This window comes from Euprymna scolopes, chromosome 25, assembly GCF_053919585.1.
Source record: "Euprymna scolopes isolate OS-2025 chromosome 25, ASM5391958v1, whole genome shotgun sequence".
NCBI lineage: Eukaryota > Metazoa > Mollusca > Cephalopoda > Sepiida > Sepiolidae > Euprymna > Euprymna scolopes.
In genome coordinates this window covers 50,024,136-50,052,001 of record NC_136506.1, presented here as the reverse complement: position 1 = coordinate 50,052,001, position 27,866 = coordinate 50,024,136, and the positions used below count along the sequence as shown (strand labels likewise).

General features: G+C 34.4%; 1 protein-coding gene across 10 annotated transcripts in view; it reads left to right on the top strand.

Moving 5' to 3' along the window:
• LOC145247346 (calcitonin gene-related peptide type 1 receptor-like) overlaps window positions 1-27,866 on the top strand; it is a 987,580-nt gene that overhangs the window by 119,816 nt on the left and 839,898 nt on the right. For 2 of the 10 annotated variants that reach the window (XM_080109017.1, XM_080109022.1), the window contains exon 2: window positions 856-893. The exons of the other annotated variants lie outside the window; for them this stretch is intronic. The gene's annotated coding sequence lies outside the window, so the exon portion shown is untranslated. The remainder of the gene's footprint in view (window positions 1-855; window positions 894-27,866) is intronic. 10 annotated transcript variants of the gene reach the window in all.

Here is a 27,866-nt window from a genome sequence, read left to right as displayed (position 1 = left end):
CGTGGACTTCCTCCCAGTTGGTGGCGAGTCGATGCATGCTACCCCTTGTGACCTCCGAAATGACCTTACGCCCTAGATAAAACTTTTGTAGCTTTTCCTACATAGTGTAGCTTGTGCTCTTCCTTTACTTTATCTTGTTTGACGCAGCACGCTGTCGTAATCGTTGCATACTGGATGAAGCCACCTTTTTTTCACCGTGGTCAGTATGCAAGCTTTAATTTTGCTACAAGACACAATCGGTACACTTATTTTTAAAGCGAACTAATCAAACATTTCTCTTATAATCCCTAAACGTCATAGGATAATTAATTCTATTGCCTCTTTCTATTCTCATCATTTGTCAAAATATTCAGTCAGTAACTAATCAGTTCGGATCTCGATTTGTATTAGATTCTACAGCAATGCAAGTTCACAAATTTTATCGTAACTTCAATCACATTTCTTTGCTGCATCCTTGACTATCACACCATCAATTTCAACACACGCACACCAGTGGCCATGTTGCTTGCATCGCACAATACAATGCGCTTTTCTTATTTGAGAACATGCGATCTCCATCTAACCTGTTCTTCGTTAGTCAGTTTTGAATAATAACGACCGACGCTGTTCTTTAATCTTGGAGGTTCTGAAGTTAATTCTATTCAACACTTTATTGCATGAAATATCGCATTGAAGTCATTATCTACTAATTCACATTGAATGTTTTCTTAATTTGCCTGGTTTAGATGTATGCTTGTAGCAAAATCCATTTCTCTGACTCCACCTTACTTTTCTCGTCGATAATAACCCATCCAAGTTTGCAGATATTATTCACTCTCAATATATCAACGCTTTCGATTATTTTTTACATTACAGTTGTTTCGATGCTGAAGTGCTGTCCACATGTTTCAAATGTAAGTGCTAATTCCTCTTAATAGAACATCCTGCCAATTCACTTTTCTTTAATAATTAATGCTCTTACAATCACTTAAAAGACTCAGATGGAATTTAGGTGCTAGTACAGATAGTAGAAGTAAAGGCTCTCAGTATCATATCATTTACTAGCAGTCCTAATGTTGCTTATTGTCCAAACATCATACGTGGTTCGTTACAATCCCTCGCCATATAGGAGCCCTTGTAATTGAAGTATTTACTGCTAAACCGTTTGCTTGTCCTTGGACTTTCATCAACCCGATTATGTCCACTTTTTGGTTCTCGCCTAGCAACTGCTTTCACTTCTAGAGTTTACCTGGTTGTTAGAATCCTGGTAGATAAAATTATGTTACTAATCAGCGACGTTTTCTCATTCGGTAACCAGAGTAGTGTTGTGGACATATTTTCCTGGAAACCATGAGCAAAAGTGTGTTTCACGACCTGCACTCGTTCTGTTCCTTCAAATCCTGCTAATTCCTCCAACTTTTGTACATTGCTGGTAAATACATCGACTAATTTAACGGTCCACATCATTCTTCCGAATTTTGCTTATGCAATAAACATTATTCAGCAAACGCCGCCTTTAGTTTTCAGCCTTTATTTTTCTGCAGCTCGTTAATCTTTCTCCGTTTACTGGAGATACAAGGTTAAATCATCTTTCTCTAGGAATAAGCGCATGAAACTTGCTAGCTTGTCAATTTTCTGCAGCTAGCAATCAACTTCACCTTTGCCAACCAGGCCAGTAAATTGCCTTCTCTACTGAACGCCTGCTCTATGTCGCTGCCCACCTTCAGAATACCTTTTCATATCACTGCGGTACGCAGAACCGTAATTTGCCGAAATAGCTTGTGATGTTCACTTTATATCTCAAAAAAGAAAACTTCTTTCAATCGTCTGTATAGAAATCACGTCTACACACTTATTCCTTACTAATCCGCATCAAAGTCCGTGTGCACGGCCAGAAAGCGCCCGATAGTGTATTTGTTATACATTTTCTATTTGGCCATGTTTATATATCTCACATAATACCTTCTGCGGCTATCGTGTATATTTTGATACTCTACCTATCGCCATGTTTCTTTCTCGCCTCCTTTTCGGTAAGTCAGCTTTTCATCTCTATTCTTTTTCACTTTTTTACACTCATCCTCCGCTCTGTTCCCTCTAGGACCAACTGATCATTCGGTTATCTCAATCAAAATAAAAACAAAATGTAATAAGTGACCAGATGTACCTCTTCATCATACAGTATATCGATACTTTATGGCTGACTAGAATTGCTTCCGAACATTTATATCGGGTATACGTCTGCGTTCTATGTTTAAAATGAACGTGCCGTCTTTATTATCAGATCTGACTGACTGGTTAGCTGTCGGTATAAACCGTTTATTTCAACAAAAACATAATAGCCAGCTCCAGGATGCGATGTTGCTATTGCGCATAGAAACTATGATTTCTATTGTTTTAAGCAGGAAAGGTGTTATGAAACTAAAACCGCCTTTGGGACTACCAGCATCTACTGCAAAAGAATAGTGAAGAACGCAAGTCTAAAGTAGCTGAGTAGTGGTTTTATTCACCACGAGTTTTGGCGAATAACAAATAAGGTCCTGAAAGAATCATTAATTAACCTGAGGTAATTTCATCAACATCTGAAAAAGCAATCAGCTTTGCTTAGAACTTTGTAACAAATTCTATCCATTGCGATCAGGCTCGCGTATTTTTCGTATTTCCTCCTATGCGATATACAAATACCTGTGCGTGATATTGCTTAACTTATGAAAACCTATGCTTTAAATGTAGCAACTAGTCATGAAGGCATTCTGGCCACAGTGCTCAAAAAGTTTACAAGTAAACTAGCTCCAATATGTACAAAGTTGTTCAACTTAAGTAAAAATGCTCTGAAAAATGTTATCATTCAACCTCACATTTTAATATTCAGGAAGACGATCATCTGGCTCTCCGTACGGAAAAATCAATTTACTGTACATCAGGAGTAAACTGCTAGAAACTGTGATTAATAAAGAAATGGTCAACCTTCCAAACAAAAATAACATAATTAGTGGCATGCGATGGCCGCCCTGCGAGATTTACAGCTGATGTGCTTTTTGTAATATTACACAAGATCAGTGAAGGCTTTAAGTAGGGTAAGGTATAAAGGTTTACTTCGCAAGATTGACAGCGACCAAATAGTCGGAAACGTTCACTTAATTATCAAATCCTTTCTCTCTGATAAGTTTATAAGAGTATCGTCTAGTGGTAGACATTTGAAGCGCATATTATCGACGCTGGCGTCTCTCAGAATTCTACCCTGAACCAAACTCTCTTCCTGATCTTAATCAATGATCTCACAAATCACATTCTCAGATCATTCTTAAATATTTATGCAAACGACATTACCATCTATGGAAACACTTCAAAGGCAATGACCAAGATTTTTCTTATTTTCACTCTCTCTTACATGTAGCACGTGGAGAAAAATGTTGATTGATTTATTTTAATGCATCTAAAACCAAACATGTCTCATTCCACCGTATTTTGACAAGCCCCTGGGACTAATGTTTACTCCTGATCTCAAATGGAACACATACATCAAATGCGTCGCCAAGATCGCCTAAATATCGTTAGATTGAGGACTGTTACCACATCTGAAGAGTAGCTTCTCTGAGCATATGTACCTGCCTCGAGAGCGAGCAAAAGGTGGCTACACCTTTTGCTCGTATCTGTTACCTCTATCCCATAGAAAAACGGTTCGAACACACATAGTGATTTTTATGGCAAGTGATCGACTGAGCTTCCCTCTATCGTTCTTTTGTGTATTTTGCGGCAAACCTCGAACTAGCTACAACTACCAGCAATTTCTATTATTCTCTACCTATGCCTAAATCTAAGCTAAAATTTCATGTGGAGTTTTTTAGGGATACTCGTTTGTGGAACACAATACACCAAAGGTGATTCCTTGCTAAGTATACCATAATCATTTTTAATCCCACGTTAGCACGCTCTTGAAGATCTATACTCTAAAATAAAATAAATTGACTTATCAAATTTCCATTATATTACACATTAGCCCTCATCACTGAGTTGCCCTGAGCCTTAAAATCGTATAAAATAAAATGAACCGGCAACATTTCAGCTGAATACCGCCTCGTGATTTCTTAGTAAGCGAACATACTAATTTTTTGTGCAGTATTAGAATACATCCTTATATTGGCGTATTCGCGTATCAACATATGTTTACACGTACTTATGGAAAATGTTCACTTTATTACAAATATTCGTAAAATTTACGTACAAAGAATACTTTAACTGGAATTCCTTTCAAACAATTAACACCATAGAAAATATAGCGAAAAATCGAAAATGTGCAACGTTTTCGATTTTCAATCCAATTAATTAATTCATATTTTCAGAAGAAAAATATTAAGATTTCAATATATTTTGAATATAGTGATTGCTAGGCTTCAATATTATAATTTTGTTCAGTGGCCATGTAAAATTTTTATTTATATTTCTTTTATATGGTAGTGACCACTTATCAATGCCCGGAAGCCACTCGAGATAAGGGTTGTTGCGTGTACAGTAATAAATGGGGTAATATCGCGGTAATCGTTAGTAATAGAGATTTACTAAAGCGTCTTACTTAAGGGGGTGGTTTATCAAGAATTCGTTTATTTTGGAGTTGAAGACATCTAAGTTGTATTCAGGTGGGAAACAGGCAAACGGAACAGAGTTCGACAGGTGTGCAGTTCTAAGAAAGAAGCTTTATTCATGGAATCTACGTTTTCATTTAGGCACAGATAAATAGTGGGGGAAATATTGACAGTGGTTTCAGCTAGACGGATGTTTTCCTGAAAGATTGGCGAGGGGGGCCGGAGATTTGAGCTCAGACGAGCACTTCCCATGGAAATAACGATAAAACAAAGACAGGCTCACAACGTCCCTTCTGTGGGAGAGAGGTTACAGAGAAGAGAAAAGGGCACCCCCACTAAGACACGAAGTCTATTTTGAACTCTGTCAAGGCAGAACAGACTGTTTTTAGCAGCTCCTGCCCAGATGTGACAGCAGTACTCCCTCGTTGGATGTACTTGGCTTTTATATACATAGAGAAATGTATCAACAGTGAGATATCTTCTGGAGCGATAGAAGGATCCCACCATCCTCCCAGCGACCTTGGCAACAGATTTGATGCACGTGTTCCATTTCAGATCAGGAGTAAAGTTCAATCCCAGAAGCTTATCAAAACATGGAGCCTCCCCAAGATGAGAGCAATCCATTTTAATTGATTCCAGATGGGGATCAGAGCGTTGATGATGTAAAGATAGGGGCTTGGTTTTAGATGCATTAAAAGTAACCATCCATCTATTCCCCCACTGTAACACGCCCTCAAGATCAGAGGAGAGAGAACTCTGTCATTTACGGCCTTTGATGTGTTGCCGTAGATGGTCGTGTCATCAGCATAGATGTCAACGAATCATTTAAGTATGTGTTTTTGGAGATCATTGATGTAGACCAGGAAGAGAGTTGGGTCCCGGATGGACCCCTGAGGAACTCCAGCATTAATATTGAGAGCCTCTGATTTCTGCCCATAAACCATAACTCTTATGAGCCTATCAGAGAAAAATGATTTAATAATTGAGAAAACATTTCCAGTTATACCGTAGCTTTTGAAGTACACCTTTGTGTCATACCTTATTGAAGGCCTTTGATATGTCAAGAGCAATTGCACTCGAAAGGAAGCCTTTTTCCAGAGATTCACTAATCCTCTGATATAACCGTTAGCAAATCTGCTGTAGATCTAGCAGAACGGAAATATATTGCATGTCACTAAGAAGGTTATTTCTGCTGAGGCGGTTGAATACTCCTTTATTTAATATGGATTCTAGTAATTTACTCATTGCACACTGGAGAGGGAGATGACTTATCACCTGAGTTCTTAAATACTGGGCATACTGGTGAGGTTTTCCAGGATGTTGGGCAGCAACGCTTAAACAGTTTTGTAAGTATGGGGGCAAGTTCTGGTTGAAGCTTTTTCAACACTATAATTGGAATGCCGTCAAGGCCATTTGCTTTACTGGAATCAAGGTTCTTGATTAGCTTGGCGACATCACGCACAGATATTTGTATGTTGCATAGTGTGTTTGTTATAGGAGGAAATACGAAGAGTTGATGGCCTTCGTTGTATAGCGTAGAATCAGCTGCAAAGTTCTTGGCAAATAGTTTGACCGTGTCTGATGCTGACGAGATGACTTCACGTCCATTGATGATGGTTGGGATAGAACGCACGCTTCTGTTCAGGACCCTGTTTGCTATTTGCTAAACTAGTGGAAACCAAGACACTACTCAGCTACTTTGAATTTTACGGACTGAGCATATAGCTCTCTTGCATTTTTATTACTCTTTTACAGTGGTTGCTGGCAGTCCTGAAAGCAGCTTTTAGTACATCTATTACGTTGGTAGCTATGGAAAAAGTGATTTCTGTGTGCGATGGCAGCAGCACATTCTGGGGAGAACCCTGGCTGGCTGTAAGGTATTTGTTGGAAATTTTTTAGATGGTATGAATCCGTCTATGCCTACAATTAACCATTCAGTCATGTTTGATACTACAGAGGACACATCCTTTTTAAACGTGGAATGCAGAGGTAGATCAGGTGTAAATGTACCGAAGCTATCCCAGTCAGACATAGAGTATCGATATACAGTACGGTGGAGAGGTACGTCTGAAGACTTATTACATTTCATTTTTATCTTAACTGATACAACCGAGTGGCCAGAAGATCTCAGAGGAGATAGAACGGAACACGAACATAGCTCAGGGGAAGTTGTGAGGAGAAGGTTTAGAAGGATTGCATACTGACCGGTAGTATCGGACACACGGGTGAGTTCGTGAACAATCTGAGTGAGGTCATAGGCAATTGCGAAATCATGGCAGAACTTCCTCTCGTCATCTGTCTTGTTTGAGTGAGTCAGCCATTCCACATTGTGTACATTAAAGTCACCACAAAGCACAAATATGAATGTTAGCCGAAGGATGAGCAGACAGGATGTGGTCAATTTTCTTAACTATACTCTTAAAGATAGTAACTCCGCTGTTGTGGGGGCGATAGAGGGTAATAAATGCGGTAGTGTAAGCAAGTGCAACCGGGAAGCATATATAAGGTAAATTAGGGTATTCTCTGGAGATATCTCTACCACACAAAAAGCCATCTTTAATGTAGGTATATATTCCATGCCCATGGCGATCTTGGGGGTCAGATGTAGATGTTAAGTTAGAGTATCTTTTAGTTATGAACTCAACTAGGGAAGTTGTCGGCCTTATGCCAGTTTCGTTTATAGTTTTTTACAGAACGTCGTATATATGTAAGATGAATTCATATTAATAATTGTCTCAGTAAGTAAAGAATTGCCTTTTAGAAAGGTTTTATTAACTGTAAAATACACGTACGCTCTTGAAAGGATCGAGCGGGAAAATGAAACAGAGGGCGCTTTTATTATGAATGTCAATCCCAAGGGGGATAACTCTTAACAACAAATTAAATCATAACATTTTCCCCGTCCTAAAGTATTCAAGTAAGGGGTAATTAATTATAGACAATTTTTTTTTTTTTTTTTTTTTTTTTTTTTTTACAATCACATAAGAATCATTTTATTTACAAATAACATATGAACCCAAACTGCAGTTTTTTCAGTATTTAGTCACAAAATCCTTATATTTACTAGGGAATTGTCGAACTCGGGACGACCTCCGCACAGATTGGCAGGAATGCTGATTTTCAGTATTTTTTTTAGTGAAATCTGATTTTCTTCAAGATCTGACGATTGATTTTTGTCTTCCTCATGACCAATGTTTTCATTAGTAGAAGGTTCAAATAAAGTCTCTGAAGTAGTAGGATTATTATTAGAGTTTTCTTCATTTGATGAGTTTGGAGCTAAGTTTCGAACGTTGACAGTGGTTTCAGTACCAGAAGGTAGTTGAACATAAGCGTAGTGGGGGTTGACATCTATTAGGGTGGCAGGCGTTACAGGAGGGTCATGTTTACTTGTTTTAGTGTGGTTTCTAATATATATTGGGTCTGGTTTAACCCAAGAAGGAATTGAAATTCCGGAAGCAGATTTACGACTATATTTAAATAGTCTATCATGGGGAGTCATATTTGTGGCAGTACAAAGTAATGATCTAATTGAATGAAGTGTGTCCGGTAGTATGTCTTCCCAATAAGGTAGTTTCATTTGATTAGAATGTAATGTTGTTTGAATGGCCTTCCATAAGGTACCGTTGAGTTTTTCAATCTGTCCATTACCTTCAGGATGATATCTACTTGTTTTAGAAGTAGCAATTCCTTTTTTGTGTAAAAAATCCTTTATTTCTCTTGCTAAGAAATCAGAAGCACGGTCAGTATGTATCATGTCAGGCAAACCAAAAATTGAAAAGAGTTTGTTTAGACAGTGGATAATGGTTTTGCTTGTCATATCTCTGCAAGGAAAAGCGAAAGGAAAACGGGAATACTCATCAATTAGAGTAAGTAGATATGTGTTGCTATGTATAGAAGTAGGTAGAGGGCCTTTAAAATCGAGATTTAATCGTTGAAAAGGTAATATGGCTTGAATGAGAGTCCCTCCATTGGTATTGGCGAATTTGGGTTTCAGTAATTGACAGGATGAGCAAGAGTCAGTAATATTCTTAATTTGATCCAAAGTAAAAGGGAGGTTCCTCGTTCTTATAAAATGGCTTAATCTTGAAACACCAGGATGACGTAATTGTTTATGTAAATCACGAAGATCTTGTAGATTGTAAGTAAGAGCAGAGATGCGAGAGAATGTGTCAGCAGCAATATTTTCAGGTCCAGGTCGATAAACTATAGTGAAATTGTATTGGGATAATTCTATACGCCAACGACATATTTTGTCATTCTTAATTTTTGATTTTCTTTTATTGTCGAATATGAAGCTGATGCTCTTCTGATCTGTGATGACTTTAAAGTGCCTGCCGAGTAGAAAATGTCGCCACTTACGGAGAGCTTCTACAATAGCGGCTGCCTCTTTTTCTACTGCATGGTGCTTAATTTCGTTAGTATTGAGAGTTCTTGAAAAAAATGCAATAGGACGACCTTCTTGATTTAGTGTTGCAGCAATGCAATAGTTACTAGCGTCCGTTTCTACTTCAAATTCTTTATTTGGATCTACCGTTATAAAAGTGGCGTCTTTTAGATCATTTTTCAATGTTTGAAAAGATTTTAATACAGATGGAGGTAGTGGAAATTCTTTGTTTTGATTTAGTAATAAAATTTTATCAGACAATTTTTTAATGAATTTGCAGTAATAGGAAAACATTCCAACTATTCTTTTTTGAGATTTAAGATTCAGCGAAGGTGGCATTTCGAGTAATGGTTTTAGTCTTTGATAATCGGGAGCTATTTGATTATTTTCTATGGTGTAGCCGAGTAGAGTAATAGAACTAGAAGAAATTATGCTTTTATTTTCATTTAAAGTGATGTTATATTGTTTAGCAATTTTGTAGAATTTTTGAAGATTGTAATCGTGTTCTTCTTGATTTTTCCCACATATAGTTACGTTATCAACATACACAAAGGTATCGGTTAGATTTTCTTTTTCTATAATATAGTCTATGCTCCTCTGGAAAGCACTTACTCCATTGGTGACGCCAAAAGGAAGACGAGTAAATTGAAAAAGTTTGCCACTTACTTCAAATGCAGTGAATTTACGATCAGCATGATTTATAGGTATTTGGTGATAAGCAGATTTTAGGTCGAGAGTAGAGAAGATGTTATATTGAGCGATGTCGTCTACCATCTTATTGATATTAGGCATTGGGTAAGCGTCTAGTTCCGTGAATCTATTGATGGTATCGCTGTAGTCGACTACCATTCTTTTCTTATGATTCTCATTCGAAGTTACAAGAACTTGCGCTCGCCACGGAGATATCGAAGGTTCAATTATGCCTTCTTTCAACATTCTAGCAGTCTCTTCTTTTATGAATTTGTTGGCGGCAAAAGTGTAACGTCGGGATTTTGTCGCAATAGGAGTAGTATGAGGAGAAAGATTAGAAAAGAGAGGAGGGGGTGGAACGTTTATGGTAGGAAAAAAATTATTCGTGATTATAGCTCCAATTATAAGTTTGTCTCTAGGACCGTCGAATTTAAGTGTTACTTTTTTATATTTTTTTAAAATATCTTTTCCGATTATTAAATCAATGAAAAGGTGTTCAATGATTTCAATTGTTATTCCAGAATGGGTTTTATCTTTCAGTATTAAATCCACGACAGCTTCGCCAGTTATTTTAGCATGTTGATCGGAAGCAGCCAGAGCTATAGTTTTGTTTTTAGGTATTGTGAAGAGTTTAAGTTTTTTAGCAGTATTTTCATTAATGAATGTTTTTACACTGCCGGAGTCCACCATAGCGTTCACGAAGTGCCCGTTAATTTGGCATTGAGTGAATGTGACATCTTTTGAGTTAGTTCCTAGTCAGGATAGAGAAGGTGAGGGGTAGTCAGAGTCGTCATAAAGAACAGCAGTATGAGTGTTAGAAATAGAAGATTTACACACTTTAGCCCAATGACCATTTTTTTTGCATTTTTTACATTCGGCGTTTCGTGCAGGACATAAATATCGAGGATGACGTGATTTTCCACAGAAAAAACAAACCCCTTTTGGATGCATATTTTCTTTAGTCACAGCTATACGATTGTAGCTCGAAGGATTATTTGTAGCTGCTACAGTAAAGTTATTTGCGTAGCTTATCGAATGCTTTTCTGCTTGTTCAAGAGATCTGGCCGTGGCAATTGTGTCTTGTAAAGTCAGGATGGGTTTTTCTAACAATCGTTGTCGGATGGACGAAGAAGAAATTCCGCCGATGAAAGCTTCCCGAATGTATTGATTTTTGTTTTCTTCAGCAGAAACCGCTTCGAAGTTACATGTTTTGGAAAGCATTTCCAATTGTAGTATGAAGGCATCTATATTTTGTGTTGTTTGTTGCTTCGTCGTCATCAATCGATATCTATTATAAACAGTATTTTCAGGTTTTAAATAAGCGGCGCCCAATGTTCTTAATGCACTATCGTAGTCGGTTTTATCGCTTATTAAATCGAAAACAGGGGCTGAAATACAATTGATCAAGGCAAAGAAATTATCTGAAGTGTTTTCGATTAATCCGTTATTATGTGAGCGGATATAATTCTGGAGGGTTAATTTCCAATGCCTATAGGATTTTTCGGAATTAGGGCATGTAGGTTCCACCTCGAATCTGTCGGGACGTAAGATTCGATCCATTATTTTTTTTTACAGTTAATAAAATTGAAGTGAATAGTATCAGTAAGTAAAGAATTGCCTTTTAGAAAGGTTTTATTAACTGTAAAATACACGTACGCTCTTGAAAGGATCGAGCGGGAAAATGAAACAGAGGGCGCTTTTATTATGAATGTCAATCCCAAGGGGGATAACTCTTAACAACAAATTAAATCATAACAATGGTTATATTTTATAGCATCACCATACGAATGAGAAGTGACGGATGTCTGGTGGTTAACGACATGGACTGAAAACATGGATGTCCCAAGTTCGAATCTCGTTCGTTCCACAAATTTATTTTTACTTAGTATGTTGGCAACCTTTCCGTGTCCCATCCCGTGTAATTCCAGATGCATTTCTGGAAAGAGTTCTGAAAGAAATGTCTCAGGGAAAGAAATGCGAACATTAGACTCTTCGGATTCGTACAATATAATGAGGGTCATAATATTTTACGCCTTTCATTTTACTATGGCAATCCGAAAATGCAGTTGACGTCTTGATTATTTAAGAGGTTTACGCTGTCTCTTAAGGGATATAAAATATAGAAAAATAATGTATTATATTTCTATGCAAAGAACTCTATATAAGCATACAAAGTTTACGCAAAATGACTCGACATTTGCATAATCGAACGGACGCACAGATTTGAAACACATGTTTCAATAGTCTTTTCTTTTATAATATAGATTATTTTATTATTTTATGTGATTTTTATATTTTACGTCTGTTTTATAACAGCGGTATGCTTTCACTTTTGTTGTATTTTTCTAGACTTTTAACCGCCCATTGTGTCTTTGTTATTTGTGTTTATGGATTAAAATAAGTGTCCATATTTTAATTTTAGATTAGTAATTTTTTCAATATGATATAAATATTACAGTGGGGGGTCAAAAGTGTTTGCAAATTGTATAAATTGATAAATTTATGTTTCAATATTTTACAAGAAAACAACAGTTATTAATCAAATAACAACAGAACAATACGAATTTATGAAACTATTTAACCTTTTATTCGCTTTCCTCCATTTTTAATCAAATCAATCAGCCTCCTATCAACAGAGGATGTTAATGTATGCACTTGGTGCGGTGTGATTTCAGAAGATACCTTTTTGATTCTCTCCCAAATGTCTTTTTTACTATGGAATTGATGCCCGTTTTCGTAAACCTTCCTCTTCAGAATCGACCAGAGGTTCTCTATCGGATTCAAATCCGGGCTCTGATGTGGCCAGTCCATCAGACGTTCACCAGAGATCCCCTTGTCTGAAAGCCAAGCTTTTGTGAACCGAGAAGCATGGCTTGGGGCATTGTCTTGTTGGATAATTAGATTCTGGTTGAGAGCATCATTTTTGTGAATTCAACCAGAGCAATAAATTTGCTTCCAAAAACTTGTAGTAGTTTACAGAATTCATTTTGACACAGTCAGAGATAAGAAAAGGACCAACAATCTCACTTCAAATAATACCAGCCAAAATTGTCACTCCTCCTCCTCCCTGTTGATGTCTGAATCACAAGCGTGTGCTATTGCCCTTAAGAAGCCATCCCTTGGCCCAACCGTCGTGGGCGGCGAGGGTTACTCTGGCCTCGTCAGTCCAGAGAACATTTTGAAAATTGATTTTCTAATATTTAGTGGCCCATGCTAGTCGCTTCTGACAGTTTATATTACTCAAAGGAGGACATTTTGTCTGTGTTCTCAGGTCGGCTATTTTTTCCAAACCCGATTTCGGGTCCTTTTAGAGATGCCAGACATTCCTGCATCGTCGAAAATAGCTTTGCTTGTGCTGTGTGGGTTTGCTAGCAAATTCCTCTTGATTTTTTTAATATCTCGTGGTGAAGTCACCTTTGGTCTGCCACTTTTATGCCTTTTTCTTCCATCTTTGCCGTCAATGACGAAACGTTTCACAATTCGATGATCTCGTTTCAAAATTTTCGAAATTTCCAATGTAGACTTCTTTGCAGCAAGAACTGTAACAATTTCACCCTTCTCCATATCTGTAAACATCTTTTCATTTATCAATAAATTAAGATTATCTGCATAAACTTTTGGCTCACCTGAAAAGTGGAAAATGCCGAACTATTATTAAATTCTTGCTTTTATCGTAAAATGTAGTAATGGAACGAACCAGAATGGCAACCAGTAAATGATGGAAGAGTCCAAAATGAAAACTAAAGCAAAATTAATAAAAGAATGGAGAAAAAATAGGTCTGCAAACTTTTTGGACCCCCACTGTAGAGTCAAATACACACAGAAATGAAATAGTACTGCCACATCTGTAGATGTGCCGCTCAAAACACATTTTGATGAAACGGCTGTTACTGGAGTTATGTTGGGTTCATTTCATGTTTTTGCCGTGATGTGTTTAACTTTGGCAAAATATAGCTCTAACACATTATGAGAACTTCATGCAGTGGCTTAGCATTGATGGTACTCATGAAATGTGTTATATATATAACACAGTACCATGTGGCTGTTTCTACGCGGGGTAAAAATATTCGGTTTCAAACCCAATGTAAACAAGTTATTGTTGATTCATCCTTGTAATGAGTCTAGGTCTTATTATCGGAACCAATTGGTAGTACACAAATACAATTTACCCATTTCGTGGAAAGAAAAAAATGAGAGTAGCACAATGTACGATACATTATCCTTACAAACCGTTTAGCTGTCAGCTAGAAGTTGAATTTCATATTGCAATTCATTATTTGCCATTTTATGATTGGTACACCGTTACATACATCCTGGCGTGAAAATGATGTAAAAATTAACTTCGTTCATTAAATCACAGCATCTAAACTTTCTTTTACACATCAAATATGACGACAGCATAGTATATCTAAAGCATTTCGGAATATTGCAAGTTTCTTTACATTCATTTCGTTATATTTTCGACGGTGATTCAAATTACAAAACGTCTCTTGTAATTATAATGAGACTGTATTTTTGACAGATCCTATTATAAAGATATACATAGTCATGTGCAACAAATGAATAGTTACCTGATTCTGAATATATTTCAATTTAATCAAATGAAATTACAGGTAACGCCAGTCGACTTGCTAGAGTCGTGTATGTAAAATAGCGTTATGAGTAAATAGTTCAATATTAGCTAATTTCCTTTAAGTGCATAAACGAATGGATTACTGAGAACAAATATCGTGCATTAGCAATAAATCTATAAATGTTATTCTAAATATTGCTTGGACCAAAGAAATGTGCCTAGATTTGTCTGTTTCATAATCAGTATAGCGTAAATACACCTTGATATGCCACGACATAAACTTATTACGCAGAGTACTTTCCTTACATCCATTATTCTTACGTTATTCGCTATTCCATTAAACATTATTGTATAACTAATGTTCTAATCACACGCATATTATCGCTTAACTTTGCCTCGTTATATTTCTCTATCTTTTCCGTCTAAAAAGAGGATTATTAGAGTTTCGTCTTGTAGATATGTTGAAAGATTCGAAAGGCAATTAATACAAACTAGCGAAACATGTGGAAATTCCACAGGGGACTCATTTATATGTAATACATTGATGTTGGCATTCTGCACATGTTCAGTGTAAATGGAGACGCTCTGATATTATTGTAGTTTTTTTTGTTAAAACTGCAAAAGTATTTATCTAAGCTAGCACGAACGCCCGGCAAAGCCCGGTCGTAAAACACGCTTAAATATGATATTGTAATTCTTGCAGATTTCGTATATATTATTATCGAGTTAATGTTATATCGATTTTGATATATTATGAAGTTGCGATTTACAAAATTAAAAAAAAATATCCATATGGCTTGGGTTCATTAGCTTGAATCGAAACTGAAACAAAAACTTATGAATATATATATATATATATATATATATATATATATATATATATATATATATATTTCTTTCAGCCATAATCGAAACCGAAATCAAAACTTAAGAATTCTTGATAAAATTATTTATGATAAGAAATGGAAGTACATAACAATTAAACGACCAGGGTGTAAGCAAGACACAGAAAATGCCACGCTCTATCCTATTAATATACAGATACATTTGAACAACTAAGCAGAGAAAAATAACTTAGACGACACCGATTAATTAGATAACAGATGCAAAAAATGATTTCCCAGCATTTGTAAGATCTCCCCTTCTATTTATTTCTAGGATTTTATTTAAACGACCACACGACACAAACACGCATTTCATAGAGAAAATCTAAACACATTTGCTTATATCTGTATCAATGTGTACGTTACCACGACTTGCATCCTCCTTAATCTGTCCCACTTTCTCTATCTTCTCGTTCCCTCTCTTTCTCTCTCTCCCTCTCCCTCTCTCTCTCTCTATATATATATATATAAATATATAAATATATATATATACATATATGCAAACATATATATATATATATGTATATATTTATTTAGTAGTAATTTATAAAATATATATGGCGATTAAGCTACACTGAATACTCCGCATTTCATCCACTCTAGGATTCTTCAGGCGTTTGATTCACTCTAGGATTCTTCAGGCTTACCTAGAGTGGATGAAACGCGGAATATTCAGTGTAGCTTAATCGCCATATATATTTTAACACTTACTAACTAGCTCTACCTACGTATTGAACAATATATAAGTAAATACTTAAAGTTTACACATAAATTTATACTTTCGTATATTAATTTTATGTGAGTAAAGGAAGTAGTTATATATATATATATATATATATATATATATATATATAGAAAGAGAGAGAGGGGGAGACACAGACAGACACACATACATCCGCACTGAGGGGTTGTAATTCAACGAAACAGTACTGTATGTGGATCACTATTGGGCCCCCTTTTTTGATTGAGCACTTTGTAAATATATTTTCATCCGACGCGTATTTAAGCGGTTTAGCGAAGCACACTATTTGTTTGTAAACAAACTGATAGCAAATATTAATTTAATAGGCACACAAGGAAAAATAGTTACGGGCACTGATTCGTGGTCCGATGGCTAGAGCTGCCGACTGTCAACACGACGGTTGTAGGTTCGATCCACGGTTGGGAAAAGGTGTATGTCTAGCTGCACTGACGAGATGTAATACAACGAAACAGTACTGTGTGTGGATGACTGTAAATATATATATATATATATATATATATATATATATATATATATGTTGATAAAGTGAACAGAAATTCATAATGTTAGAAAAATGTTGTATGAAAATAGCATTATTTGATAAAATGTTATAGAGAATTAAATAAGCTTATGCAAAGTAATGTGCGTTTCGTGGAGTACAATAATATTGTAAAAAGGTAATTAATCTATATAATTATAAAAATCAAATGACGTTCATAATAAGTGATGTAACCCATTTTCTGGTTTACGACATTCGGTTGCGCATGCGCGCATAAACATTAACCCATAACAACCTAAACAAATAAACACAAATCGCTTCTTTTGCCTCAACTTGGCAACCGCTCCGATGACGTCCAGAGAAAACGATTTAAAGACCGTTCAAAAGCATCACTGAAGGCTTCCAAACTTGATCTGTAGTCAGGAAGGCAGGCAGCTTTAGACAGAGTCACGTGGCCGCTGTTCATGACTGTGCCCTTAAATATAAAAGTGACCGAAAAGTTGCTACAGAGAAGCGCAACGCAGGAAGGAAAATGTTTTGAAGCTTTCGACATCTGCTACCATTCACTATTCTCACTGCAATTTCAAGCAAATATTAGACTTATCTGCCTTCTCCCCACTCACCAACGATGACTTCCCCAGCCCATGGTAAGATAGTCCTCGTCGTTTCGCTGATGAACAACAGTAACAACAACAACAACAACGACGACGTAGAAGATTGAGATTGGCAACAAATTTGTCGTTTTCGATTAAAACTTAGTCAAAATTGCGACAAGTCTGATTATCAAAATTCATATTATAGCAAACAAAGCTAAAAATCAAATGAGACATTAAAATATAACAAAAAGTTAGACGAAATTTTACGCAATCGTCAAAGTATTTTATAAAAATAGTTAAATTACGGTTAGACTCAGCGTCTGGTGTTTCCATAAAAAATTTGCAAAAGTTAAAACAAAACATAAAAGTTAGATTGCATCGTGACATGCAAAAATACATAATTTAATCGACCAATTATTTTTACCAGTACATTGAATAATTAAAAAGTAAAAGTTTTTGGACTAAGAATCAGGAATTTATTTGGGATGGAACGATTGTACAGTTTAAACCTTTGGGAGTGTACGTTCCGCCAGAAAGTAGAGAACATGTTATCGAATGCCCAGAATTTAAAAGCTGAATAAAACCAAACCATTCTTTCAGTTTTTTGTTAGTTGGATTAGGAAGATGCACTAAAACAAAGGTCAAATACGACGTAAAGTAAAACACTTGACACAGTAAAAAAAACAAAAATAGTAAAGTTCTATTTGCGACATAAAAAATAAGAGCTAAAGGTACATCTAACGATGAAATCTTACATCAAATTTATCGTTGTTACGAACACTCTGACTGCAGTTTCACCTGCTAAACAATGTTCATTGTTTGTAATAAACTACTTCCTAAACAATCAGAATTGAATAAGACCGAGTACGTACCCGAAGGACCCTGGGAGAAAGTTTTTTTTTTCAGTTCAAAACAATAATTCAGTTTCGACACAAGCTACATTAACCTAAAGGATTGATGGCATCGTGTATATCATACAATACAGTGAGCATACTCATACACACCACCAAATCCAGTTAAAACAAGCCACTTAAATAACACGTAAGCTACATTACCCAGAGAGGAAAATCCGATAAACGCCATTTTAAGACATCTGATTATAATAATGTTATGAGGGAAGCAAATGATACAGTACCTGATTACATACAATAATTCAGAAATCAAATGATAAAAACAAAATTAAATGTTCATTTTTATATTATATAATACTTTTAGATTATATAATACTTTTAGATTATATAATACTTTTAGATTATATAATATTTTAGATGATATATTCAATTCCCTTTTTCAGATTAGCTAAACACTCTTAAATGTATTCCTTAATTGTAGCAATATATTTTGTATAATACATAGTTATATATAATTTTATTATTTAGTTTTTTTTATTTTAATTTTACTTTTATCATTTAATTCCTGAATTATTGTATTTACCTGATTGCTATTAGATTATGACTAATTCATATTTTGATCCTCTCATAAGTCCATTATAACTTAGAAAAGTGCCTCTTTTCTTATAAATTCTTTAAATTTATTCGTTTGCAATTACATTTTCTGTATTCGTTTGGTAACAAATTTATTTTCTTTTATGTCTGTGTATTTTTAATTTTATACAAGTTTAAACTTGTTCATTTATGTCTATATTTGTACGGTCTTAATAATTCTGCATATATACAGACACATACACACACACACACACACACATATATATATATATATATATATATATATATATATATAGCATAGAGTGTTATGGACAAGGTAAATAAGAGCAAGAAGTGTTGCAGTTATGAAAAGCTCTATAGTTATTATTACCTGAAGCTATATATAGGAAAGGTAAGGGAATAATAATTTTTAATTTATCAAGTTTACATAACAAAATCCATTTCCTTTCATGTACGATCGTTTCAGAAACGGTATCCTTTTTATTTATTCGATATTTACAAATAAAAAAAGAATCGAGAAATAATTAAAATATTTCTGGATACCAACTCCTCATCAGAATAAAATGTAGGAAGGAAAGCCACCAATTTTATAACAAGCTTATCGAAGTTAATTTAGTTGTTGAATCTAGAATAAAGAAAATAAATAAAAATAAAAGTAAATCTAACATATAAGAAACTCATTTGTTTCTATTAGATATATTTCAATTATTTTAGTTGTGAAGGAATGTAATGTTCTTTTACAATAAAGCTTTTGTTTAAATATTTTTAATTGGTAAGAAGGGGAAAATAATGATATTTATGATTTCATACTGTAAGTATAAAAGTTGGTTTTATAAAATTTTTTCGATATTGTATAAGATTTTTTGTAAAAATAAAGAATTATATTTACAAGAAGAATTTATAAAATAAGTACCTTTTTGAGATCGTGTTTCCATCTTATTTTTAAAAAAGGGAGACTCATCGGTATCCAAACCATTCATTACTAATTTTTTTTTAAATCTAAAAGATATCGTTGGTATTTATAACAACTATTTAAAAATCTAAAATGTTGGGTAAATAAATAGGAAGTAATTGTTTTTATATAGGTGTATATGTCTGTTCAATTTTAATTTTAAGGTAAGTAATTTTTAATTATAATGAAGAAAGTATTTGTTTGTTGATTGTTTAAGGATCGAATATTTATCAAGGAGGTCAGTTCGATTAAGTTTGTTTTCATAAGTATGTAATAAGAGGTCGAAGCCCCCCGAAGAAAAAATACGCCTTTTCTCGGTAACTGTTTAAATACACGTGCGGTCGCTTGGTTTAAGCGCGAAATTAAAGCAATGTAAAGTCACACATTTTTAGAAAATATTTTTTATGAATTAAAATGAGAAAATTTGAAAATCTGAAAATGTTGAGAAATCACAAAATCACTTTTATTTTCAGGTTTTCAAATTTTTATTACATCATTATGAAGAAAATAAACTTAATCGGACTGATATCTCCTTGATAAAGCCAGGTCATTGGAGAAAATTCGGACTTTAAAAACAATAACAAAAAAAAGTAAATAAAAATGATTTTATGATTTCTCAACATTTTCAGGTTTGCAAATTTTATCATATATAAATATATATATTATATATTTATTTATTTATTTACATACATACGTACAGATATAAACTTTTATTTTTAAATCAAGCTCAAATTTACAAACTCTGCTTTTACCCCATTAAAACAATTTATATTAATTTTATTATTTTAAGTTAGTAAAACACAATTAAATTACAGTAAATAGATTAAGAAATAAATATGTTTTCATCCAAATTTAACTAAGCTTTTTATCCTTAGCTGTTAACGTTTTTTTTTATATAAATATAGCGGTTTTTGAGTACAGGTTTAATGGAAACATTTTTGTGACCAATTAGTAATATGTATTACTTCCAGTTTAGGGTTCATATTAGTTAACATTCTACATATCTCTGTAGATATTTCAAATGCTTTAATTAATGTTTGCACTTATGTTTCTTTCAGATAGTTTGTAGATAAAATTTGGTAAATGTACCTTAATATTTTACCGAGTCTATCATTTAATAACCAGTTAAATATTACTTACCCAATTCAATTAAATTGTAAATGGCGCTGTAGAATGTATTATGTGTATTATTGAGGGGGATCATTATTGAGGAAACATATTTGCTCAGATATTATTTTTTAGTCTTTTTGTTTTTTTTCTTTCGCTAACATATTTGGCCTATTTTACTTTTAATTCCACCAACTTATGTGTGACTGTCATAAATATTAACTCTTTCTGATGATCGGTGTGATGGCAACATCGGCTGAATAGGCAACCAATTTTTGGTAAATGTAATAACATCTTTACAAACAGAAACAAAAATATACGAAACACACACACACACACCTATATATATATATATATATACATATATATATATATATATATATATATATATATATATTCGTGTGTGTATAGTGGTTGTATGGATTAGTTTTCTAGATAAGATCCGTGTGATTGTTAAAGTGCTCAATCGAGGACAGAGCTGTTATAATCTGTTTATTATACAAACATTATTGATTAGATCTGTTATCATTCCACTAAAACATGTATGCACATATGTAACCAATTATCTTTGTATAATTAACAATATATATTTGTGTGTGTATGTATTTATGTATATATATATATATGTATATATATATTTTATATATATTTTATATATATATGCCCTGTATTTAAGAATTCAGGTGATCGCTCATCCCCCTCTCAGTACAGGCCAATAAGTCTCCTGTGCGTCATGAGTAAGTTGCTAGAATTTGTGTTAAATACAGAAGTAATCAACCATCTCAACAAAAAAACCTTCTTAGTGACACTCAATATGGTTTCCGTTCTGCTAGATCTACAGCAGATGTCCTTACAGTTATATCGCATAGGATTAGCAAATCTCTCGACGGTGGTAATCTTTCTAGGGCAATTGCTCTTGACATATCTAAAGCCTTTCATAGGGTATGGCATAAAGGTTTACTTCATAAGATCGCTAGCTATGGTATAGCTGGAAAAGTCTTCTAAATTATTAAATCATTTCTTTCTGATAGGTTCATAAGAGTAGTAGTTGAGGGGCAAAAATCAGAAGCTCACAGTATTAATGCCGGTGTCCCTCAGGGATCCATCCTGGGCCCAGCTCTTTTCCTGATCTACATTAATGATCTTCCCAATCATATCCTTACATCATTTGTAGACATTTATGCTGACGACACTACCATTTATGGTACCACATCGAAGACAGTAAACGACCAAGTTCTCTCCAATTCCCTCTCCTCTGATCTTTAGCACATAGTACAATGGGGAAAGGAGTGGCTGGTTACTTTTAATGCATCTAAAACCAAGCTTCTCTCTGTACATCATCAACATTCTAATCCACATTTGTCATCAATTGAAATGAATGGCTCTCGTCTTCAGGAGGCCTCAAGTTTTGACAAGCTTCTGGGCTTGACCTTTACTCCTGATCTTAAATGGAACACGTATATCAAATCTGTTGCAAAGGCCGCTGGAAAAATGGTGGGATCTTTCTATCGATCCGGTAGATATCTCACTGCTGATGCTATTCTCTCTATATATAAGAGCCAGGTACGTCCAAGGATGGAATACTGTTGCCACATCTGGGCAGGAGCTGCTAGAAAGGACTTGTCCTGCCTTGATTAAGTTCAAAATAGACTTCGTAGCCTCGTAGGAGATGTCCTTTCCTCCTCCTTGCAACCTCTATCTCACAGAAGAGATGTTGCGAGTTTGTCTCTGATGTATCGTTATTTTCATGGAAAGTGTTCAACTGAGCTTCAATCTATGGTCCCCCCCTCGCCAAACTTTCACAAGAAACACTCGTCTAGCTGTAAACACTATCAATAATTCCCCCCACTCTTTGTCTGTGCCTAAACCTAAACGTAGATTCCATGAACAAAGCTTCTTTCTTAGAACTGCACGCCTGTGGAATTGTCTTCCGTTTTCCTGCTTTCCGGCTGACTACAATATGGTTGTGTTCAAGTCTAAAGTAAATAAGTTCTTGATGAGCCGTTCCATATAAGTTATCAAATTTACCAAATGTTCATTACTAATGATTACTATATTGACCAATTTCTACTGTACACTCTTTAACCCTTATCCTTGAGTGGCCTCTGGGCCTTGATAATGTGGTGATGCCTTTGTAAAAAAAAATGTATATATATATATATATATATATATATATATATATATATATATATATATATATATATATATATATATTTAGCGAGCATATCCAAAACAATATTCCTAAGGAATTTTACAGAATAATTGATAAAAATTTCCCACCCGAGAATAAATTAAGCAAAGGAACACAGTAAAACTACCTTTCTTAACCTCTGCCAACTTAGCCAACACTGTAATAAGCTCTAATAACAGAAAAAAATACGCAAAATAAGGAATAATAATAATAAGCCAGTATCGGATGAAGGGGTTTTAGAGAGAAACTGTAATTGCAGAATACCCGGCAATTGTCCGTTGGGTGGCAAATGCTTAACCTCAGGAATAGTTTACGAATGTGAAATTAAGACTGATAATATTAAGAAGGTATATCTTGGAGCCATGGAGTGCGTCTGTAAGGAAAGATTCAGACACTATGTTGTATCCATCAAAATTGAACCGGGGAATGAAACTAATAGAGAATGTGTTAATGATAGAAGATGGGATGATACAGGAATCAACATTAGAAATAAAAAGAGGAACACAACTGCATTAGGTGATTGGGTTAGGGAACTTCATAAAAACAAAACACATTTTTAATTAAAATAGTCACTAGTAGATAAGGCATGGTAAATCAAAAAGATGCAATCTGTGTTTACTGTAAGCCTTCTACATAGTGAACTCTAAAGAAGAAATATTAAATAAAAGGTTGGATTCTATACAGGGATGTCTTCATAGAAATAGATTTTTGCAATCACGTCTAAAACGTAGCTGAGAAAGAAAAGGTTCTTGTGAAAAAAAGGTTCTTGGGTGTAAGGCCAGAGTTAAAATGGAGTTAAATATCTAATAATGGAGTAAATTAGATGTGATAAATGATTCAAATTTAGCAAATCTGGAATGTAATATTCTACACTAGTGTCACATTAATAGAAACAAATACAATGTATTATTAGATATGAAATTTAGATCTATAAAAAGCTTAACAAAGATTAGCAATATTGTTTAAAAACTAGGAATACAATTTTAGTTATATTGATGGTGAAATAGATGAAATTGATTCTAGATAAATAAAATAGCTTAACAAAGATTAACAATATAAATTCAACAAAAAACAATACTAAGAATTAAAGAATGAGGATTCATTGATATTGTTTTTAGATCAGTAAAACTTGGAAAATCCGAGCTTATTCAATAATATTCTTGTTTTGAACGACTAAATCCAAAAACCAAAAACCAAGGTAGACCTCCAATTTCATTGGAGTAAAACGTACATGGAGCTAAATAATATATTAATTAGAATACTTATTAATATGATATATATTAGCTTAATTCCTAATTGATATTATTTGAATTAAAGCCATACATAACCTCAGAAAATTATGGCTGGATGGCAAAAGTAGGTTAAATCTTTTGTGATAAAATCAGTATCACAATTAAGATATGCATTACAAACTTATAATTTGAATAGGTTAGCCTAGATTTAATTGTTTTTTTTTTGTAATTAATAAATAAATCATAAATGCATATAAGGAATTTGACAAACTTAGAATTCAGCAAAAACATTAAACTATCGAACATATTGAGTTACCTCCCTTTCAACGTTATGAATACATTTTGGTAATTTATAATTAAACAAAACCGTTAAAATATCGACCGTACAAAGTTAAGTCCCTTTCAACGTCTAAAATATCCTTTAATCGTAAATCTTAAGAGATAGGAATGAAAGAAAATAAAACATTAAAAATAAATTTAGATCCTTAATTTTAAATGAAGAATGATACTGCACCGAATATAGAGTAATGTTAAACTTTTTTCCTTATGAAATACGTTTTATACAAAAACCGCTTTTTGTAATTACACAAATAGGTTAGCCGATACTTTTGTAAATAAACAAAGCAGATTCCAGATATGAAACTAACATAGAATCGAAGGAATAAAGCTGAAGACTTAGTTGATTAGTCCGGATTAAAAAAATAATTTAAATTAAATAAAGAAATACAGAAATTTAGTTGAAGAAATTAATGAATAGTATTAGTAAAACTTATTAAGTGAAAATAGGTAATTAGTGGTAAAGTTGTTTGATAATTCGATTGAAAATCTTTTTTAAATAGAGATACGAAAATAGGTAAATATATAAATCTTTAAAAAAAACATTGGAAGGATGAAATTGATTTCGTTAAAACAATATATATATATATATATATATATAAAGGAACACACACAACACATGTAGTCAGTTCATATATATATGTATATATATATATATATGTATATATATATATATATATATATGAACTCAATTCATGTGTTGTATGTGTTCCTATTTTAAAGAAAGATTAGAATATATGCATGCGAGGGGCGTGCAATAAGAAATGACCCTGATCCACTTCTAGTTGTCTGATTTTGAAATTTTGCATATTCAATGATATATATCTACGGGTTATGTGGTTAATTATATTTCTGAACTAATTGTGGTTTCTGTTTTACAGGTGTTTGAACTTAGTCAGGTGTGAAATGAAGCCTGTTGAATGTCGAGCAGTGATCCGGTTTTTGTATTTGAAAGACGACCACCACAGGAGACTTTTGATGAAATAAAAGAAACTTATGATGATAATGCCCCATCATATGACCTTGTAAAACGTTGGCATCGTGAATTCAAACATGGCCGGAATTCTGTGGAAACAGCTCCCAGACCCTTGTTGAGACATCTGTCCGTCAAGTTGAGACTGCCATTTTAGAAGATCGGCGTATTACTATTCGCCAAATAGCCAAGATGTCAAGATTAGTACAGGGTCTGTGGAAACTATCATTCATGACCATTTGCATATGCATAAGGTGTCTGCCAGATAGATTCCCAGGTTGCTCACACCATTCCAGAAGCGAGCACGCGTCTAGTGCTCAAGGATGAATGCGAAGATGTACCAAGAAGATGAGTCAACATTTTTCAAAAGACTGATTTCACAGGATGAAACCTGGGTCCATCACTATGATTCAGGGACCAAAACCCACTCAATGCAGTTGAAGCACTTGGACTCATAACCTCAAAAAAGGCAAGGGTGCAGACCTCCGCTGGCAAGGACATGCTCATAATCTTCTGGGACTAGGACAGAGTAGTGGTGACAGATTTCCTGGCAAAGGGTACAACAATTACAGGAGCCTATTATGCTTCACATTTAGAAAATTAAGAAAAGCTATCAAAATCAAGAGGCGGTGCAAGATCAGCAAATGTACCCTCCTCCTGCAGGACAACGCTCCGGTTCACAACTCGCATGTCACGGGCCTGTGGCTATGAAATTTCGCCATCCACCCTACTCTCCTGACCTTGCACCAATTGACTTTCACCTCTTCCCAGCCATGAAGTTGTTTTTGAAAGAAAAGCGTTTCCCAGATGATGCAGCCTTGATTTCTGAAGTCACGTCGTGGTGGGAGGACCAAGCTAGGGTGTTCTACCAAAACGGTCTCCAGAGCTGCATCAAACGATAGGAGAAATGCATAACTCTGGGTGCTTCCTATGTAGAGAAAGACTAATAACTGTGCCAAGTGTCGTTGCTCTAGTTCCATGGGAAGTGGATCAGAGGCATTACTTATTGCACGCCCCTCGTAAAATTATATGACACTTTTATCTTGGAATAGAATTCTCGAATTTCTAATACACGTGTATACCACTTGTAGAATATTATATATTCTTAAAGTGCATAATCCTTCGAATCATACACACACACACACACACACACACACATATATATATATATATATATATATATATATATATATATATATATACTGTTTTTATACTGTTTTTACGAAATTTTCATCATTTTCTGGGGAAAAATGTAAGTTGTACCGAATTATTAAATGCACTTTCAACAAAGAATCCATGGGAGCTGAAACTCTTTCAAACTTCAATAGATATTTATTTTGATAACATCTGTATCCTATATAAAACAAAACTGAATAAAGCCAATGAAAGCCTTCCCGAATATCTATTTTACTATTTGTGTGGCGTACATCTACGTGTTTCTACCTTTAAATGATTCATGAGGTTTAAAATTTTAAAGACATGTACCTGATATCATTTAAGAATATGTATGCCAATTCAAAGGTTTTCTAACATTTAAGTTTCTTCCGCCTATATTTGACAGTTGAAAAGTAGAGTAGTATCAAGTAGAAACCAAGAAACGAATATGGAAGCGCAGTGAAGAATTACTTGAGGCTTATCTTCATTCAGTCCTGAGCAACACTAAGGCTTCATTGCTAGTCTACCAAAAATAATGTAATTGGCGTATTAAGTTAATATTGAGGGACTTTATAATACAATCATTGTCGTTTTTTGTTTTGTTTCATTTATTAATTGAACATTAAAAAGTATAGAAATAAATAACAATGCAAATGTTATTGTGCAGTTCGGGTGTAACGTGGCCGTTACACTTTAACCGTGTTGTTACATTTCAAACACTCGGACCCGACCGTTACCTGAGACTTCGTCGTAAAGGAACAACCAAAATGTAGGAAACAAATAAAAATCCGAATCGACATTTTTTAAGTGCAAATAGAATGCATTTATTCGTGATTCTTCCAAAATGACGCACTTCATTATATTTCAAAAGTCTTTTCACACACATGTGATTGACAAGGCTCTGCCACATAACATGTTATTTTTAAAAGTCTCTCTCCCGTCACCTCACTCCACCCATAGCCATCGCTTTCTCGCCGTCGTGTTCACACGTAAAACTTTCCTTACACGCACTTTGCTTCTTTCTCTTTACCACGTGATGTATTTTTTCTTTTTTTCGTGTAACGCTAGCTCGCACTCACTTGTTAACTTGCATATCGCTAAAACTGTGACTGTTGCTTATATATTCGCTAATCAATTATTCTACGGCTGCTGCTGATATTTTCATACTCGTGCTATATGCGCTATGTTACACAGAGCTCGGACAAAGAATAAGATAAGAGTCCTTATTAATCCTTCGAAAGATGGCAAGTTTCATACTGGGAAACATTACTTCCACGTTTTAATTTTCAGATTTTCTTTGAGGCGTTTGGATGCTCATAATCTACTATTCGCGCAGATGTAGTGTATATTTCATGTGTATACCCAACTAATAAGCTATGCTATGGCGTTAGAAAGACGTATAAGAAATTTTGACTCAACACAATGCAACCGCACACTTAATTCATTATGCTTCAAACGTGGTTTCTTTTAACGTTATAATAACATCTTTACATACTGCAGAAAATAAAAATGATAAAGAATCAGTGCACCTGCAAAAATGAAAATACA